This window comes from Hipposideros armiger, unplaced genomic scaffold (assembly GCF_001890085.2).
Source record: "Hipposideros armiger isolate ML-2016 unplaced genomic scaffold, ASM189008v1 scaffold_65, whole genome shotgun sequence".
Classification (NCBI taxonomy): domain Eukaryota; kingdom Metazoa; phylum Chordata; class Mammalia; order Chiroptera; family Hipposideridae; genus Hipposideros; species Hipposideros armiger.
Genome location: NW_017731415.1, coordinates 1,285,954 through 1,294,145, shown reverse-complemented (window position 1 = coordinate 1,294,145; position 8,192 = coordinate 1,285,954). Strand labels below are relative to the sequence as shown.

The 8,192-nt window shown below is 40.1% G+C and overlaps 1 pseudogene; it reads right to left on the bottom strand.

Moving 5' to 3' along the window:
• Positions 1-6,534: 6,534 nt before the first annotated feature.
• LOC109382527 (CWF19-like protein 1) overlaps positions 6,535-8,192 on the bottom strand; it is a 41,755-nt pseudogene continuing 40,097 nt past the window's right edge.

Below are 8,192 nucleotides of genomic sequence, written 5' to 3'. Positions count from 1 at the left end.
CCCCCCTTTATACTATAGGAAGGAGCAGTGTCCCTTACACATTGTCTTCTCTGGGTGCCTAAAACACGACAGGTATTTTTAAATATTTATTTTGGTTATCCAGTACTATGTGTATAGGGAAATGGGTTGGTATTTAATCCAACATTCTCCCTCTGCTTTGTTTGGCCAAAAAACAACGGTTTTCAGATCTCCAGGCAAGTGTAATGAATATTTTTTAAAGAAAATATTATCCCGGGGCTACCTGAATCTATTATGTGTGGTAAGATTCCACATTCCTTCCTGCTTATTTTTCTACTTCTCCAAGAATTTGGCTCCTCTGCATTTTTTTGCTGCTCAGAAGAAATTCGATGTGTCTCTGGCTTTCTTTTAAAAGTCATCCGGACTTAATGAAGTTGGGTATCGTGTGCACCGGGGACAACAGTTAATTATTCTACAAAGCTGGACCTTCCGGGTTCCTCATGTGTACAGTAGTGAGAATGACCCCAATAGAAGGTGTGCACATAGCAATGACTTTTCCTTTTTTATTTTTCATAATCATGACATGTGAGTATGGCTAAAACACAGAGAAATTATTGGTTTGGGGTTAGGGTCATAGAGGGAGGTCGAGATGGAGGCAAGTTTTAATTTTTCCAAAGGTTGGTGGTGAAGGTACAGAAGATAGAAAAAAACTGATGCCTCACTGGGAGCATTTCCCAGCAGTGAAAGCAACCCTAGATGTTCTCCAGAGGCTTTGAATAATCTAGGGTCTGAGCAGTCAAGGGGGTGACATGGGATCCTGAGTCAGCTAGTTAAACTTGTGCTCCCCAGAGCTTGAATTCTATGGTGACTCTCAGATGCTGAGTCATTCCAAAGTTGGCCCCGAGAAGAGGCTGTCCTTTAGTTGTTGGGGTGTTTCGAGCTCTGGGCGGCAGATCCAACTGGGCTCATGTCTGCGTGCTTTGGCCTGAGGATTGAAAAAGCCTCGATGGACAGAACAGGCAAAACTATAGGAGCTGAAGGAAGGTTAAGCAGATTGGAGCTACCAAAGGAAAAGGAATGTGCTGCACAGCAAGAAGCCACCTAAGTCCTGAAGCAAATATTGCTCACAGTTTCTTATTTTGGATACTAATCCTCATCTAGGAACTGGACTTGGATAGATCTGATTATGTATTTAAAAAAATAAAATATTTCTACTTCACCATCTTTATTATTTTTTTTCTGTTTTTTTAAGTTAAATTTATTGGGGTGACATTGGTTAATTAAATTATACAGAGGGTGCCCCCAAAATGTATACACATTTTAAGAAAGGAAAAAAACTGTATTAAAATTGTAATACTCAATATATAATGATAACAGAGGATGAATACAAGTCAAGTTTGACCTCTGCAATTACAAGAGGTGCTCAAAGTGGTTACCATCAGTGTCCAGACACTTCTCATGATGGCGAACATTGGTAGCTTTCTGTGGCGAGTGTGTAAACTGTTTCAACACCATAGCAGACGAAGCAGGACTCATTGCTGTGTGAGGCCTCCCGGATCTTACCTTGTGCACATCACACATGCATCTCAAACTTATGACAGATGCATGCAGTCGTTAGGTGTGTTGGAGGCTCTGCTGCATACTCACGCCTCCATTGTCGTTCTACTTCCACGACGTTCTCGAATTTCAAATACCACTTCAAAATGGTCTTGCGCCCCTCAAACAAAAACCGTGTTTCCCCCATTTTCTTTGTCCTGTGTGTCGCCTGGTGATGCTAGCATTCATCTGATTAACACCCTCTTTTGAGTACAATAGCAGTACTACATATAGCTACTGTGTTGAATTCAACTTTGAAAAGTAACACATACATAACATCTCTTAAAGTTGTGTATACATTGTTTTGGCAGCCCCGGTATAGGTTTGACATGGGCAATTCTATAATACATCTTCCATATATTGCATTGTGTGGTAGAAGAGGGCAAAGGGGGCCAAACACATGGTGAGGGAGGAGACCGGACTTTAGGAGGTGAACACAGCTGGCTTTTAGGTAAGCAGTGCCCGCCCCGTCTCTTTCCTGCTCCTTGCCCACACCCCTCATTCTAATCCTTGTTTTCACAGCCAGGGTACTGGACGCGAGGTTCTTGATAAAAACGCTTCAGAAAAACAATGCCCCTGAGATGCCTTTTATAACTTTGGGCTTTGTACCAAGGCTAGGGAATATGTAAGGCCTCAGAAATTCCGCTTTTGCTCCATGGAGAAGAAAAATAGAAAATTTTAAGTGATAGGGTAGTTCTTTCTCATGACTTGCAGGCTTAATTGACTATGGTGGGCTAGAAATTGCCATTGAACCAAAAGAGTATTGTCTAAAGTATATTCTTCAGATGAGTACATATTTGTTATCATAATTTTTTTTTTCATGTCCACAGCTTTGGAGAATGAAGAGTTAGAGTTAAACTAGTGTTTTTGATACAGGAAAATTTGGTTCTTTAAAGTGCTGATGTTCTGAGGTGCTTGTTTGTGCATTGTTTGCAAGGGACAGGGACACACCTTTATGATTCAGCGTAATGTCTTCTGTGTGTCTCTGCCTCGGAAGAGATAATATCTGTTTGTGACGATCAGAAATAGAATGTGAATAAAGATAGACAAGTGTGTCCTCGCGCAATTGAAGCCTGAAACATCGCTGGAGGCAAAAATGACAAAACCGAAGCTGTCCCACTTCAGGCACCTCCTGAGAGCAGGGTTCTTTGGAAAAGACAATCATGCTGGGAAAATAGAAGGCGGCAGGAAAAGACGAAGACCCGAGATAAGATGGATTGGCTCCATAAAAGAAGGCAAATAAGTCTACAGAAGCTGAGCAGGACTGTGAGAGCAGGACACTATGGACATCACTCATTCTTAGGGTTGCCAAGAGTCAGAGCTGACTCTATGACACGTAACACACACAAAGATCACGAACCAATATATTCTCAAGTATGAAAATGTGTGTGAATTAATCGTGACTGAAGATTTTGAGAGAGAGGAGATCTGATCTAAGTGAAAGATTGGCCCCAGCCATAGTGGGGATGAGATTGTTTACTACGGCCAGCTCTTCCAAGGTCACCATCCTGCCTCCTAATCCCACGTGTCCTATGGCCTTGCCTCTGAGTTCCTGTTTCTTTAGCAGACTGGTGAGATGCCAATTTGCTTAAAGCCTCTCAAGGTACCTTTTTCAGTGTATTTTCTCTGTCACACATCACCCTTCTTTCTCTTCCCCAAGGCCACTTTGCTCTGCTCACATTTCTTAATCCACTAATACAAGAATCCAGTATCATCTCTATGGAACCCCTCTCAGGCTGCTCAATTTGGTGTAATTTTATTCCTCCTAAACATGCAACTATCTGTCATTGCATTTTCCTGTTTATATGTTTACCTCTTCCAGCTGTTCTGTGGCTTATTTTTCTTCATGTTGAGAAAAATAAATGGCTTTGAAAGGCCACACAATGAAATGAGTCCATTTTTTGAACAGGATTGGTTTCAGATAAGCTAGCACACAATCACACAACTGATTCATGTTAAATCATCTAAGAAGCCGGACACAAAAGGCCACATATTGTATGATTGCATTCATACAAAATATCCAGAATTAGCAAATCTGTAGAGATAGAAAACAGATTAGTGGTTGCAAAGAGCTGGGGGAAGAGGATAATGAGAATGATTGCTTAATGAGTATGGGCTTTCCATTGGGGTAATGAAAAATTCTGTAACTAGATAGTGATGATGGCTACACAGCATTGTAAGTGTTCTTAATGCCACTGAATTGTGCACTTTAAAATGGTCGCATTAATACATTTTATATTATGTGTATTTTACCACAATAGAAATATTTAAAAAGTGAACAAAAATACAAACAGCAAAAAAATTAAAAATAAAACAAAAAGTACTAAAGGCAATTCCCATATTTCCATGTATATAGCTAAGGCTTCTGATCAGAATGTCGTAACTTCCTCTGCCTCCCCAAATACTGAATCCTGGACATTTTAGGATGCTATGAGGTGATTTCATAACCCACAGACTCTCCACTATAATTTTCTTCTGTATCAAAGTCCCCATGATGGGAAAAAAGGAGAAAATTTTCATGCAAGAAAAACGGGATTAAATATTATCAAAACCAAGTAAAAATACTTATCAGGCATGACCAGGGACTGTTTTATCCCCTTTTATGTAAAACCGTTTTAATTTGCAAAGTAACAATAGTTGTTTGCAAAAAACAAAAAACAAAAAAACCATTGGGTAAATATATAACGTAAAAAATAAAAATCATTAAAAAAAAATCCCCTCTGACAGACAAACCTGTTTATAACCAAACTAGTATTTTGTTTTTCTTTTCTGGGGACACAAACTGCATTCCTCCACCTTTCTTGCAGTTGGGGAAGGACTGTGTAAGTATGTTCTGGCCAATGGTGTGTTAGTGGAAATAATGTGACCCACTTCCAAGGCTGGCTATAAAATGCCTGTGCAATCATCATGCTCTCTTTCCTTTCTGCAATGATTTTGGAGGTGATGTGTTTCAGATTAAGTAGAACCACAAGTTAGAAGAAACCTGTTGCATGCAGATCCTTATATCATTGCTTGGAAAGTGAGCTATTCAGGAGGGCCAGGCAATGTGCACAAGACTGTGAGATGAATGAAAGAAAAACTATACTGTGATTGCATTAAACCTCTGAGATTTAGAGCCTATTTTGTTATCATAGCATATTCTGATTAATTTACCTCTCAATCTTACTCAACAGAGGTACCCAGTTTTTTAATCGAATTATAGAATGTTTCTATGTCATGTCTTCCTATTCCTTTGAGATAGATTCCAGATGTAGTTTGGATAACCCATTTACTTAGGAAGCCATGTTCTCCCTTTAGCTAAGTAAAGGAATTCCATTCTCCTTGGTAGGCATTTCTTAGGACTGGATATATGATATGATTCTGGCCAAAGGGAAATGAGAGGAAGTCTAAGAGAAGATTTCTTGGAAAGATATCTTCATAGGTTACAAAAAGACGGCTGCTCATCTTTTGCTCATCAGTGTGAAAAGCTTAGATTTGTGGTATCATAGGTTGGTAAGTGGAGTTATCGTGAGAACAAAATTTACTTGGCAAGCAGAAGAAAAAGATGATTGTAACCATTGTTCTTTATGACATCATTGAGCCAATGCATTAGCTAACATTCAAGATATTATTCCCATTAAATGTTTAGCACATGAAGTAATAAAACTTTCTTATTTTTTAAATTACTTTGAAATGCTTTTTTGCTACTTGCAGCTGAAAGCATCTTAAGACATACTGATATTTAAGTTGTTTCTAATGATTTTAATATGTATTTTAAATAATGTTGCAGCATATGCTTATACATTTCTCATTGATTATGTCTACGATTCTTTCTGTAGCTGTACTTCTGGGTTAAAGAGTATAAGCAGGTAAGTTTTTTTTTTTTTTTAATAGATAATGCCATCTTTTTCTCCAAAAATACTGCCTTCCCTTTGTCTTTTAAATTTGCCAATTTGAATATTACCTATTTAATTCTGCCAACCTGATAGGCAAAATAATACCTCATTATTTTACTTTGTATCTGTTTTGTTAATTGTATTTAACCTGTTTTCATGTGCTTAGTGACTATTTGTAGGGCTTTTTTAACTTGCGTATTCAATTCTTTTGGCTTTTGTTCCATTGACATTTATATTTTTCTTAAGGATTAGTGGGAACTCTTAATAAAAAAGAACTATTAACCCTTGGACTGGAAACATTTTCTTTCAGTCTGTTGTTTATCTTTGACTTTGCTTATTACTATCTCTGTTCCCACATAAAGATTTAACATTTTTATCTTATCACTTTCATCACCCTCAGATTGAATGCCTATCAATTTTTATATCTTAAAATCCTCGATGTCGTTCCTCTCAGTGGTATTTTCAAGGACCAATAAATCTTTAAAGTGAAAATAATCCCAATTTTAAATGACTGAGAAGATATTTAGGGACTTGGGTATACAGACAAATATTTCTCAAATTACTTTACATAGGTAGTTGCTTTTCCTGGGAGGGCCCCTGAAGAAGAAGGAATATATTTTTGCCCAGTGCTTACTGTGTGCTAGGCATTATGCAGATGCTTTACCTGTGCATTTTTGTTCAATTTTAATCCTCATGACATCCTACAAGTTGGTTTTTATTTTTATTATTTCAAGAGAAGCAAGGTTAGCAGCCCATGGTTACATAGCCAGTAAAGACTAGGTTTATGTTATGAGTCCAGATCTTCTTAGCTTTTTTTTTTTTTTGAAAAGTATTTGGATTTCATTTGATAGTTTAAATGCTTTTCAAAATGTTAATAAACAAAAGTAGTTGGGGCTGATGACAGACATACTTTATACTTTTAATGTAGGATTTTTATCCTAGAAAGTGATTTTTTTCCAAAAATTATTCAATCTTAGGCCTCTTGCTGCAGACAGGTTTCAAGGGAATGCACCAAAAATGGCAGGAAAACATGGGAGACCATAGTTTCTTAGAAAACAGGCTGCTGCTCCTTCCTGTGAAGTTCACAAAGTGTCTTGCCCTTTGCTTAGCCATCCAGAGTGATGTCAAAGGGCTCCAGGTCTTTCTGGAAGCGGAAACGGCGAGCCAGGGTCTCCTCCTCTTCCTTGCTGATCTGACACACCTCCAGGCAGACATCTCAGGAATATTAAGGATGGCTTCACTGACCAGGACCTCCCTTCCAAACTGCGAAGGAAAATTCTTTTTAATTCTATGGAAAAGCTTCTCTTCCATGTCAAGTGTAACATAAAAACACGCTGCTCCTGGCTGTTTAATCTGCTTGACGTCAGAGTGCCCTGGGATTCCCTATAGCTCTGTCTGTGGCTCCTGAGCCTGGGTAATGAAGGCAGCTTTACTGTCATCAGGAACGCAGTGGCTGAGTGGCACAGGAATGACCTGGAGCTGGAGGTGATGTCTGTCCTAATTTCTCTCTGATAGAACACACCGTTTCCCTCCACTTTTTTTAATTTTTTAAAAACTTTTATTGGAGAACAGTGTGTTTTCCCCAGGACCCATCAGCACCAAGTCAAGTTGTGGTCCTTCAGTCTTAGTTGTGGAGGGCGCAAGGTCAGCTCCAAGTCGAGTCACAGTTTTCATTCTAGTTGTGGGAGGGGGTGGGGGTGCGCAGGTCACTGGCCCATATGGGAATCCAACCGGTAACCCTGTTGCTCAGCGCTCACGCTCTAACCAACTGAGCCACCAGGCCGGCCCTTCCCTCCACTCTTAGAGAACTGCCTCAGTGTAGCCTTATCCTTTCCCACCTGTCCCACCACCTCTGCTGAAAGCTCCACCATGGACTGGTAGTGTCCAGTGGGCAGGATAAGAACATGGTCATCAGATAAGCCTCCTTAGGCCAGGGCAAGGTAGCCATGTGTGTCAGTGTTGACCACTAAACACTCCTCCACTTCAGGGCTGGCAAGGCCGAGGCCAAACCAGCAGGGTCTTAGAGGCTGCAGGTTTGCGAGGCTGCTTTGGGTGGAGAGAAGATATGCTCTTTCTGCCTGTAGATGAACATTCCTTCCAGGCTTTTCACTTAAATCAAAGAAAAATTGACAGGCTGACGCTTCCTCGGGGTCAGGAGTTTGCTTTCCTGCCCAGATTTTCTGTAAGGGATCTCAGTGGCATCTGCAGGCTGTTTGACCAATTCTGCGGCATCCATTAGCTTCATGGGAACAATACCAAAGGCATAAAGATATTTGTTCTTTTCTGTATATCCAACATTTGTCAGCACTGTGAACCTGGTGGCAGGCTGTGCGTTTTTCCTGCGGAACAATGTGGTTTCGATACGGACATTTCTCAGCATAGGTCTTTTCCAAAGCAGCAAAAGGGTGTTGTGATTTCAAGCCCCTGGTGAGACTAAAGACCAAAACCGAGCCACACTCTTTTTTTTTTTTTTTCACACTCTTTGTATCCACTTCTCCAGAGAATTCTCGAAGTTCACCCACATACTTGGGTCATGGGGATGTGAGCAAGATGTCAACACCCTTAAACTGGGATGTTGAACACAGCATTGCCCTCAGGGAAGACACAACCTTGGGATGAAAACTATAGCCTGGGACCGGCACATTTAAGGACTCTGTCCCACTGCGGTACCCAGTCTGCATCCCCGAGCTTCCACTGAAGACACCATTGTGACCCAGATAAGTAATGTTTCCAGCTAATTCACATGCATCAGCATCTTAGAAA